The sequence below is a fragment of the Salmo salar genome, chromosome ssa06 (genome assembly GCF_905237065.1).
Source record: "Salmo salar chromosome ssa06, Ssal_v3.1, whole genome shotgun sequence".
NCBI lineage: Eukaryota > Metazoa > Chordata > Actinopteri > Salmoniformes > Salmonidae > Salmo > Salmo salar.
Window position 1 is genome coordinate 81,748,820 of NC_059447.1, and position 13,271 is coordinate 81,762,090.

Below are 13,271 nucleotides of genomic sequence, written 5' to 3' on the forward strand. Positions count from 1 at the left end.
GTGTAGTGTTAAGGCAAAAACCAAAACGTGCACCCAGGGGGGGCCGAGTTTGGGAAACCTTACACAGGCTCTCAGCTGCCTTAAAGACATGCTCCGAAACTTTGGCAACTAAGTTTTATTTTTTTAAACCTACGTCTTTGGATTGGGTTTGTCGATGTTTAGTTCAAAATCTGAGCAGTATTACTGTCTTACCTCAATTAGCCACTAAATCCCTAATTTGAAAGCGACTGCTTTTCTGGAAGCTCTGCTGCACCATTTCCCCCCACGTGAGCCAGCTCCCTAGCAATTTGAGTTATAGCCAATGAGCTCAGACTCTCGCCATTTGAGTGACAGCTAACACGGGCACCCTCATAGATATCATCCTAACCAACTTGCCCTCCAAATACACCTCTGCTGTTTTCAACCAAGATCTCAGCGATCATTGCCTGCATCCGTAACGGGTCTGTGGTCAAAAGACCCCCCCTCATCACTATCAAACGCTCCCTAAAATACTTCAGCGAGCAGGCCTTCCTAATCGACCTGGCCTGGGTATCCTGGAAGGATATTGACCTCATCCCGTCAGTAGAGGATGCCTGGTTATTCTTTAAAAGTGCTTTCCTCACCATCTTAAATAAGCATGCCCCTTTCAAAAAATTTCGAACCAGGAACAGATATAGCCCTTGGTTCTCTCCAGACCTGACTGCCCTTGACCAGCACAAAAACATCCTGTGGCGTTCTGCATTAGCATCGATTATCCCCCATGATATGCAACTTTTCAGGGAAGTTAGGAACCAATATACACAGGCAGTTAGGAAAGCTAAGGCTTGCTTTTTCAAGCAGAAATTTGCATTCTGTAGCACAAACTCAAAAAAGTTCTGGTACACTAAAGTCCATGGAGAATAAGAGCACTTCCTCCCAGCTGCCCACTGCACTGAGGCTAGGAAACACTGTCACCACGGATAAATCGACTATAATTGAGAATTTCAATAAGCATTTTTCTACGGCTGGCCATGCTTTCCACCTGGCTACCCCTACCCCGATCAACAGCCCTGCACTCCCCACAACAACTAGCCCAAGCCTCCCCCATTTATTTCTCCTTCACCCAAATCCAGATAGCTCATGTTCTGAAAGAACTGCAAAACCTGGACCCCTACAAATCAGCCGGGCTAGACAATCTGGACCCTCTCTTTTTAAAATGATCTGCCGAAATTGTTGCAACCTCTATTCTAGCCTGTTCAACCTCTCTTTCGTATCGTCTGAGATTCCCAAAGATTGGAAAGCTGCCGCGGTCATCCCCCTCTTCAAAGGGGGAGACACTCTAGACCTAAACGATATTATAACCGTCATCGATAAGACTATAACCCAATCAGGTACTATAACCCCATCAGGTATTATAACCACTATAACCCCATCAGGTAATATAACCACTATAACCCTACCAGGTACTATAACCACTATAACCCCATCAGGTACTATAACCACTATAACCCCATCAGGTAGTATAACCACTATAACCCCACCAGGTACTATAACCACTATAACCCCATCAGGTACTATAACCACTATAACCCCATCAGGTACTATAACCACTATAACCCCATCAGGTACTATAACCACTATAACCCCATCAGGTACTATAACCACTATAACCCCATCAGGTATTATAACCACTATAACCCCACCAGGTACTATAACCACTATAACCCCATCAGGTACTATAACCACTATACTACCATCAGGTACTATAACCACTATAACACCACCAGGTACTATAACCACTATAACCCCATCAGGTACTATAACCCCATCAGGTACTATAACCACTATAACCCCATCAGGTACTATAACCGCTATAACCGCATCAGGTAGTATAACCACTATAACCCCATCAGGTACTATAACCACTATAACCCCATCAGGTACTATAACCACTATAACACCACCAGGTACTATAACCACTATAACCCCATCAGGTACTATAACCACTATAACCCCATCAGGTACTATAACCACTATAACACCACCAGGTACTATAACCGCTATAACCCCATCAGGTACTATAACCACTATAACCCCATCAGGTACTATAACCACTATAACGCCACCAGGTACTATAACCGCTATAACCCCATCAGGTAGTATAACCACTATAACCCCATCAGGTACTATCAAATCGGAGTGCCTGTTGTCCGAACCTCTGGCAGCCTCTATGGGGGTGCCACAGGGTTCAATTCTCGGGCTGACTCTCTTCTCTGTATACATCAATGATGTCGCTCTCGCTGCTGGTGATTCTCTGATCCACCTCTACGCAGACGACACCATTTTGTATACTTCTGGCCCTTTGGACACTGTGTTAAAAAACCTCCAGACGAGCTTCAATGCCATACAACTCTCCTTCCGTGGCCTCCAACTGCTCTTAAATGCAAGTAAAACTAAATGCATGCTCTTCAACCGATCACTGCCCGCCCGTCGAGCATCACTACTCTGGATGGTTCTGACTTAGAATATGTGTACAACTTCAAATACCTAGGTGTCTGCCTAGACTGTAAACTCTCCTTCCAGACTCACATTATGCATCTCCAATCCAAAATTAAATCTAGAATCGGATTCCTATTTCGCAACAAAGCATCCTTCACTCATGCTGCCAAACATACCCTCGTAAAACTGACCATCCTACCGATCCTCGACTTCGGCGATGTCATCTATAAAATAGCCTCCAACACTCTACTCAACAAATTGGATGCAGTCTATCACAGTGCCATCTGTTTTGTCACCAAAGCCCCATATATTACTCACCACTGCGACCTGTACACTCTCGTTGGCTGGCCATCGCTTCATACTCGTCGCCAAACCCACTGGCTCCAGGTCATCTACAAGTCTCTGCTAGGTAAAGCCCCGCCTTATCTCTGCTCACTGGTCACCATAGCAGCACCCACCCGTAGCACGCACTCTCACTGGTCACCCCCAAAGCCAATTCCTCCTTTGGCCGCCTTTCCTTCCAGTTCTCTGCTGCCAATGACTGGAACGAACTGCAAAAATCACTGAAGCTGGAGACCCATATCTCCCTCACTAGCTTTAAGCACCAGCTGTCAGAGCAGCTCACAGATCACTGCACCTGTACATAGCCCATCTGTAAACAGCCCACCAAACTACCTCATCCCCATACTGTATTTATTTATTTATCTTGCTCCTTTGCACCCCAGTATCTCTTCTTGCACATTCATCTTCTGCACATCTACCATTCCGGTGTCTAACTGCTATATTGTAATTACTTTGCCACCATGGCCTATTTATTGCCTTACCTCTCTTATCTTACCTCATTTGCACTCACTGTATAAATATTTTTATTTTTTGTACTGTATTATTGACTGTATGTTTGTTTATTCCATGTGTAACTCTGTGTTGTTGTATGTGTCGAACTGCTGTGCTTTATCTTGGCCAGGTCGCAGTTGTAAATGAGAACTTGTTCTCAACTAGCCTACCTGGTTAAATAAAGGTGAAATAAATCAAATAAATAAAAACAAGAGGAACACACAGCAGAACAAGAGAGCGCAATGACGTGGTACACATCTGCGCATGTGTGATGCAGTTTGCAGTTTTCGGGGACCACCTTTTGCTCATGAGCGGTACTTTCAGAACTACAGTATAAAATGTAAACAAAAGTACAGGAGAATATCTTTAACTTTTTTGTGATTGTAACCTAGAAACCAAACCTTGTTAAAAACTAAACACACCCAAGTCGTGAAACTTGACTAGAGAGAGAAGTGTACTTGTTTCAACGAGTGGGTGGGTGTTGCCTGAGGGACAGGGTATAACATATTCTCAAGTGCTGCAAACCCTTAGCACACATCAGTGATTCCTGTTTCATAGTAAAGACTTGTGAAGAGGGTTACTGCGCCTTTAAGAAGTGCAGCTGCAGGGGAAGAGAAGAGGCCAGTTCTGTAGTTGTTGAGTAATGTTTCTGCTTCTGCTATAGATTTTGCGATATCTCTATCCGCTGTTTTACCCTGTTTGAGAAAGATGAGAACAAACCGAGAGATGTCCATACCTCCTCCTCTGTAGCTCAGTTGGTTGAGAATGGCGTTGGACAAAAGCGTCTGCAAAATGGCATATATATTATAAACTCAGCAAAAAAAGAAACGTCCTCTCACTGTCAACTGCGTTTATTTTCTGCAAAATTAACATGTGTAAATATTTGTATGAATATAACAAGATTCAACAACTGAGACATAAACTGAACAAGTTCCACAGACATGTTACTAACAGAAATGGAATGATGTGTCCCTGAACAAAGGGGAGGGGGGGGTGAAAATAAAAAGTAACAGTCATTATCTGGTGTGGTCACCAGCTGCATTAAGTACTGCAGAGCATCACCTCCTCATGGACTGCACCAGATTTGCCAGTTCTTGCTGTGAGATGTTACCCCACTCTTCCACCAAGGCACCTGCAAGTTCCCGGACATTTCTGGGGGGAATGGCTCTAGCCCTCACCCTCCAATCCAACAGGTCCCTGACGTGCGTATTAGGATTGAGATCCAGGCTCTTCACTGGCCATGGCAGAAAACTGACATTCCTGTCTTGCAGGAAATCACGCACAGAACGAGCAGCATGGATGGGGGCATTGTCATGCTGGTGGGTCATGTCAGGATGAGCCTGCAGGAAGGGTACCACATGAGGGAGAAGGATGTCTTCCCTTTAATGCACAGCATTGAGTTTGCCTGCAATGACAACAAGCTCAGTCTGATGATGCTGTGACACACCGCCCCAGACCATGACGGACCCTCTATCTCCAAAATCGATCCTGCTCCAGAGTACAGGCCTCGGTGTAACGGTCATTCCTTCAACGATAAACACGAATCCGCTGGTGAGACAAAACCGTGACTCGTCAGTGAAGAGCTAAAGAGCCATAGGTGAGGACCTGCCTTACAACAGGCCTACAAGCCACCATTCTAGCCTCTCTCAGCCTATTGTGGCCAGTCTGAGCACTGATGGAGGGATTGTGTGTTCCTGTTGTAACTCGGGCAGTTGTTGCCATCCTGTACCTGTCCCGCAGGTGTGATGTTCGAATGTACCAATCCTGTGCAGGTGGTGTTACTTGGGGTCTGCCACTGCTAGGACGATCAGCTGTCCGTCCTGTCTTCCTGTAGCGCTGTCTCACAGTATGGACATTGCAATTTATTGCCCTGGCAACATCTGCAGTCATCATGCCTCCTTGCAGCATGCCTAAGGCACGTTCACACAGATGAGCAGGGACCCTGGGGATCTTTCTTTTGGTGGTTTGTCAGAGTCAGTAGAAAGGCCTCTTCAGTGTCCTAAGTTTTCATAACTGTGACCTTAATTGCCTACTGTCTGTAAGCTGGTAGTGTCTTAACGACCGTTCCACAGGTGCATGTTCATTAATTGTTTTTTGGGAAACAGTGTTTAAACCCTTTACAATGAAGATCTGTGAAGTTATTTGGATTTTTACAAATTATCTTTGAAAGACAGGGTATTGAAAAAAGGACGTTTCTTTTTTTCTGTTTATATGATATATTTTACCTCCCGAGTTCTCCCCATCAGACTAAAGCATTTGGCTCTGCCTACACCAATAGCACTGAGGAAAGCCCAGATTTAAAAAGATGTAATGAATACACACAAGGGTATAAATTAGCATAAGGGAAGGGGTGAGAGAGAAGTTTAGCTCTATGGGCAGGGTAACATATCAGCAGGCCTATTTGACTGGCCGATTCACAGACGGGCCTTCTTTACTGATAAGTCACTAAGCGGAGTTTGCCAAAGTAAAGGCATGATTGAGTTAATCGATTATAAAAGGAGGAGGAAATCAAATTTCTCTAATTAGTTTTTCTTGACACACTGCTCGGTTAACCCGGAAGCCAGCCGCACCAATGTGTCGGAGGAAACACCATACAAGAGTCGCTAGAGCGCGATGAGACAAGGACATCCCGGCCGGCCAAACCCTCCCGTAACCCGGACGACGCTGGGCCAATTGTGCGTCACCTCATGGGTCTCCCGGTCACGGCTGGCTGCGACACAGCCCGGGATCGAACCCGGATCTGTGGTGATGCCTCAAGCCCTGCAGTGCCTTAGACCGCTGCGCCACTCGGGAAGTCAGCAAAGGATTTATTACACCAGCAGACAGAATTACAAACCAGGAAAACATAAACAAAAGCAGAGTGAATATGGAGCAGGGGGGCCATTCCATCTATCTCCCCCAGGTTCTGTTCTCATTCTGTTTCTCATTGGGCAGGAGACAGTGTAGTGAAAGAGGTGAGCTGATTGAGACAGACTGTCATAATAGTTGAAGCCGTGTTGTATGGACCAAACTGCAGACGGAATGTGGATACTCATCTTTTAATGAAAAGAATAATAAATTAAAGCAAAGTATACACAGGAAAACTATAAACACGAACTCACGACAGGCTAACAGGCTACGTACAAACAAAAGACTAGCAGTGTCAGCACAACCACCCACAAACCCAAGTGACAAACATACTCCTAAATATATGACTCCCAATCAGGAACAACGATCCCCAGCTGTTCCTGATCAGGAGTCACAAGACCAACACAGAAGCAGACATACTAGACAACACATACAGACTTCTTCTGCCACGTCCTGACCAAAATACTACACCACTACTCCCTCTGCTGGTCAGGACGTGACAGTACCCCCCCCCCAAATACCACAACAAAAAATATTATTCCCTAAACAAAAAAGGGAGGGAAGGGAGGGTGGCTGCCGTCAACGACGGCACTGTGCTACACCCTCCCTCCCCAACCCACCTATCCTGGAGGTGGCTCTGGTTCCGGCCTCCTGCACTCCAGGTTGTAGGCAGACTCATTGGGTTCCGGGTCGTAGACAGACTCAAGTTGTTGTGGCTCGTGGGCAGGTTCCCTCATCTCCACGCAGACTCATTTACAACACAGTTAACCTGTTATGGCTAGGGGGCAGTATTTTCACGGCTGGATAAAAAACGTACCTGATTTAATCTGGTTACCACTCCTACCCAGTAACTAGAATATGCATATACTTATTACATATGGATAGAAAACACGCTAAAGTTTCTAAAACTGTTTGAATGGTGTCTGTGAGTATAACAGAACTCATATGGCAGGCCAAAATCTGAGAAGGTTTCATTCAGGAAGTGGCCTGTCTGACAAGGTGTCGTTCTTCTTGTCTCTGTTTATTGAAGAGTGAGGATCTTAGCTGTCCCGTGACACTTCCTACGGCTGCCATAGGGTCTCAGAAGGCGGTAAAAAGCTGAATCGTGGCTTTGCAGGCTCTGGCTGAAACAAAGTAGCGCGTTTGGGTTACAGTACTGTGAGACTCAGGTTCGTGCCCACGTCGATCGAAAGCTTTGTTTACTTTCCTCTGTTTAGCTAAATGGACATTCCCGGACGGAATATTATCGCTTTTTTACGAGAAAAATGGCATAAAAATAGATTTTAAACAGCGGTTGACATGCTTCGAAGTACGGTAATGGAATATTTAGATTTTTTTTGTCACGAATTGCGCCATGCGCACGACCCTTATTTACCCTTTCAGATAGTGTCTGGAACGCACGAACAAAACGCCGCAATTTGGATATAACGATGGATTATTTTGGACCAAACCAACATTTGTTATTGAAGTAGCAGTCCTGGGAGTGCATTCTGACGAAGACAACAAAAGGTAATCAAACTTTTATAATAGTAAATCTGATTTTGGTGAAGGCTAAACCTGCCGGGTGTCTAAATAGCTAGCCCGTGATGCCTGGGCTATGTACTTAGAATATTGCAAAATGTGCTTTCACCAAAAAGCTATTTAAAAATCGGACATATCGAGTGCATAGAGGAGTTCTGTATCTATAATTCTTAAAATAATTGTTATGTTTTTTGTGAACGTTTATCGTGAGTAATTTAGTAAAATGTTAGCAAATTCCTCCGGAAGTTTGCGGGGGGTATGCTAGTTCTGAACGTCACATGCTAATGTAAAAAGCTGTTTTTTGATATAAATATAAACTTGATTGAACAAAACATGCATGTATTGTATAACATAATGTCCTAGGTGTGTCATCTGATGAAGATCATCAAAGGTTAGTGCTGCATTTAGCTGTCTTCTGGGTTTTTGTGACATTATATGCTAGCTTGAAAAATGGGTGTCTGATTATTTCTGGCTTGGTACTCTGCTGACATAATCTAATGTTTTGCTTTCGCTGTAAAGCCTTTTTGAAATCGGACAGTGTGGTTAGATAAAGGAGAGTCTTGTCTTTAAAATGCTGTGAAATAGTCATATGTTTGAAAAATGGAAGTTTTTGTATTTTTGAGGAATTTGTAATTCGCGCCACGCCTATCATTGGATATTGGAGCAGGTGTTCCGCTAGCGGAACGTCTAGATGTAAGAGGTTAATCAATTTCAGTTCTGAGTCGCAGGCAGGCCCCCTCGGTTCCGGGTCGCAGGCACGCCCCCTCGGTTCCGGGTCACAGGCAGGCCCCCTCTGGTTCCGGGTCGCAGGCAGGCCCCCTCTGGTTCCGGGTCGCAGGCAGGCCCCCTCTGGTTCCGGGTCGCAGGCAGGCCCCCTCTGGTTCCGGGTCGCAGGCAGGCCCCCTCTGGTTCCGGGTCGCAGGCAGGCCCCCTCTGGTTCCGGGTCGCAGGCAGGCTCCCTCTGGTTCCGGGTCGCAGGCAGGCTCCCTCGGTTCCGGACTAGACACTGTTGCCAGATACTCTAGACTGCACACTGTTGCCGGATACTCTGGACCGCACACTGGTGCCGGATACTCTGGACCGCACACTGGTGCCGGATACTCTGGACCGCACACTGGTGCCGGGCTCTTGAGGCTGGGCCGACGCACTGGAAGCCTGGTGCGTGGGGCTGGTAGAGGTGGTACCAGGCTGAAGACACGCACCCTAGGGCTAGTGCGAGGAGCGGGAACAGGCTGAATAGGACTAGGCCGACTCATGGGAAGCTTGGTCCGGGTTGCTGGTACTGGTCGTGCCATACTGGAGGTACTCACTTCCGGGATAGCACGAGAGGCGGGAACCGGAAAGACTGGGCCATGGAGGCGCAGAGGTGGCCTTGACCGCACCGCCTGCACAACCCGTCCTGGCTGGATGGAACTAGCAGCCCTACACGAGCGGGGTGCTGGTACAGGGCGAACTGGGCTGTGCAGGGGCCTGATGGTTGCCGTGCGTAGAGCGGGAGTAGGGTAGCCTGGTCCTAGGAGGCGTACCGGCGACCAGATGCACTGCGCAGGCATCCTCCTACCAGGCACGGCATCTGTGAGGGGCTGGAATGGTGCGCACCGGACTGTATGTGCGTATGGGTGAGAGAGTGCGCACTTCAGCAAAACACAGCGCCCTCCACTCCATACGCACCTCCATGTACTCACGGGTAGCTGGCTTATGGCTCTTCCTTGGCCTAGCCAAACTACCCGTGTGCCCCCCCAAAAAAAATTATTGGGGGTGCCTCTCCGGCTTCCTCGCCAGTCGTGTACTCCGGTAGCGTTCCCGGTCCTCACCAGCCTTTCTCCACGGGCCCTCTCCGGCCAGAATCTGGTCCCAAGTCCATTTCTCACGAGTGTCCATGTCAAAGTCTATTTCCTCAGAACAGTCCATATATTCAGCGTCCTGCTCCTTTTTCCGCTGCTTGGTCTTGTTGTGGTGGGTGGTTCTGTCATAATAGTTGAAGCCGTGTTGTATGGACCAAACTGCAGACGGAATGTGGATACTCATCTTTTAATGAAAAGAATAATAAATTAAAGCAAAGTATACACAGGAAAACAATAAACACGAAATCACGACAGGCTACGTACAAACAAAAGACTTGCAGCGTTAGCACAACCACCCACAAACCCAAGTGACAAACATACTCCTAAATATATGACTCCCAATCAGGAACAACGATCCCCAGCTGTTCCTGATCAGGAGTCACAAGACCAACACAGAAACAGACATACTAGACAACACATAGACTTCTTCTGCCACGTCCTGACCAAAATACTACACCACTACTCCCTCTGCTGGTCAGGACGTGACACAGATGGAGTGTGTGAACTTCGCTCCCTCTCTCCCAGCCCTGTGACCCTGCTCCAATTCTTCAGCCATTATGTGACCCGCTGTTTCCAAGACATCAGTGCTGTCGTGGCCAAGTCCACCTGCAGGAGCAGAGCTCTGGAGTCCAGTCACGGGGTGCTCTCAGCCTCCTACAGGCCGTGTCATAACTCCTCGCTTCTGACTGTCTATGACGACGGTGTTGGGGGAACAAAGCAGGTGCGAGGAGGAACAGTGATTTGAGATGTGCGGCCTTGGCACTGACTCGGCTCTAGGAAAAGGCGGGATGAGTGAGATACTGCCTCTGGGTCTACTGTACCCAATCAGACTACCTGTAAAAACATGTCAGCTTTCCAACCATCATAAGGGTGTTTGAAGGAAAACAAAAGCTGACACCCTGGTGAGGGAGTGCTGTCTGTCCCTGAGGCTGTGGTCCTGTTTAAACACTCTAAGCGAAGACTCAACAGCACCGCTTTCGCCAACAAACCGCTACAGACTGGCATAGCAGTTAGCACTGCACACCTATGACAGACTAGCGGTGTGCGTGTGTTTGTATGTTTGTGTGCGTGCACACATCATACCTTACTCCTGTTCTTTCCCTTTGAGAGCCCATCAAGTGAAATAGTGGTGCGTTTGGACTTGACTGAACGTTCTAATTGGGCGAGTTGACCAAACCCTGAACATTCAACTTGTGTGAGGATAACTGAGGCGAACACTCAGGGGAATCTCCCATTGCGCTTTGATTGGCGTGAAAATAATGCCTCTGGAACAAAGCATATGACTAGAAAGACAAACATACTGCCTTTTGATTCTTATGAATACTTTGCTGTTCCCCTTCTCTTTGGCATTGAGCTATAACAGAACACACATCAAGCAAAAGCATGCGACTACTGTATGATGTATGTAAAAGAACACACACACACACACACACACACACACACACACACACACACACACACACACACACACACACACACACACACACACACACACACACACACAATGTGTGTATAGAGGTAAGTGTTGGTGGAAAACATCAGAAATAGGAAGAACCAGCCAAAATAACACCATTGTTCATCTAACCAGCCAAACTTCCCCTAAAGGCACAGGAGGAGCCATGGAAACAGAAGTCATGGGAACGGGGCCATAGCAACGGCCTGTCAAGGTCCTTTAGTATCAGCAGAAGATTGATGGGTCTTCTTCCAACCAAAGGGAGGTTCAGGAAGCCAACCAAAGGGAGGTTCAGGAATCCTGTCAATTAGTAGCTGACTGAAACAGCATTTTTCAGTCTCCTGGTAAACTCTCCCAGGTAATCTTCCACTGAGATTAGGGCCATGATTATGTGTGAACCCCCCCCCCCCCCCGGACAGGAGAGTTCTAAACATTCAGTTACAAAGCATTATTTAAATATTCCCTATGTAATGTTAATGTTTACCTAGGTTACCCCATTGGCTCACAGCAAAAACGTGACCTTTTTTTAATGCAATTTTCTTATTGTCTGCTTGTTTTAGTCAATTACAATCCTACATTTTAAGAAAAGTACAACATGTCTAAAGATTTCTTTTCAACATTGCCTGCGCCCTTGCATTCTCACTACTTAGAAAAATGTAGTATTGTAGAGCTTCCTTCAGGCCCCTTTTCATGAAGGCACTAACGTTAGCCACTTGAGTGTTAGCTAGCTACCTACTGGAACATTCCACACACATAGCTACGTATTGCCTACTGGAATCATCGCGTCCCCACATTTCCCACTCACCCACAGCGAATAGCCTGAAGCCACAGGGCTCTTCTCGCTCTTCCCTACATGGGAGCATTGTGAATCGTACGTTTTTGATTGGGTTACATGTATATTGAACAACACAGAAGCTTTACGGCATGTTTTGTTATTTCTGTGTAACAAAAAAAATCTACGACTAAGCTGCTTTTAAAATAGAGGTTAGTAGGAAAGAGTGTTTGTTTTCACCAATTTGTGGGCGTGGTCGGGGGTAATTCCTTATTATTACGTGAATAACGACTGGGACTATGGCTGACATTAGAATGTTGTAGTGTCATGTAAATGCATCAGTGTCCCAACTCTCTAAATACATGGCTCTGGCCACCACTCTACACAATAAGCCATTACACAGCAGCCACAGCACACAGAGCGTCACTACTTAGTACTTACATTTCACCACTGAGCAGGCCAGGGAGACACATCTGTACATACAGATGTAGGATCTTAATTTTATCACTTCTGTTGCTGAGAATATTCCTGCACCGCAGGAAATGTAGATGAGCTTCATGATTTACATGCATTCGCACAAAACCCACACAAACACAAGGTTATATTAACAGTTTTGTACTTTTCATGTAGCCTCATTTTGGCCAGCTAATAGCCTAACCAGCTATCTAGCAACATTATGGACTAAATGTTCAAATACTGTTGCTGCAGTATTATTTTGATGCAACAATACTGGTCAAATTAAGATCTAACACCTGTACATTCAGGCCTGGTGGTGAAAGGTCCAGAGTCTGGGATGAGTTAGTACAATATGTTTTATACTGTACTGTCCTGTAGGATCATGACGGCATAGGATAGTCACTGATTGGTGTCCAAGAGGATAATATGCTCAGTTGTGTATATGAGAGATTCTGGCTTTCATCACCTGTGTTTCTAACACTGAGTGCTACTACTGCTATGAAACATTGTCAGACCTGCCTGGCTGGAACTCCTATCAGGCTCCCCCAGAGCAAACTCTTTGAACTACAGTAGCTTCCCCTGCCCTTCACCCCAGACAGAGAAGACAGATAGCGGCATTGCAATATAACTATGACCAATCCTTCTTTCGCCTACACAGAAACTGATAAAGTGTTAATAAAACCCTGACCTCGGTCTGGTAGGTGGGTTGGTCTGGTTGGTAGGTAGGTAGGTAGGTTGGTCTGGTAGGTAGATAGGTAGATAGGTAGGTTGATCTGGTATGTCGTAGTTGGTAGGTTGGTCTGGTAGGTAGGTAGGTCTGGTTGGTCTGGTTGGTAGTTAGGCAGGCAGGTAGGTAGGTTGGTCTGGTAGGTAGGTAGGTAGGTAGGTAGGTAGGTAGGTAGGTAGGTAGGTAGGTAGGTAGGTAGGTAGGTAGGTAGGTAGGTTGATCTGGTATGTCGTAGGGTAGGTAGGTTGGTCAGGTTGGTCTGGTAGGTTGGTAAGTCTGGTATGTCGTAGGTGGGTAGGTAGGTAGGTAGGTAGGTAGGTGGGTAGGCAGGGTTGGTGGTGGGTGGGTGGGTAGGGTAGG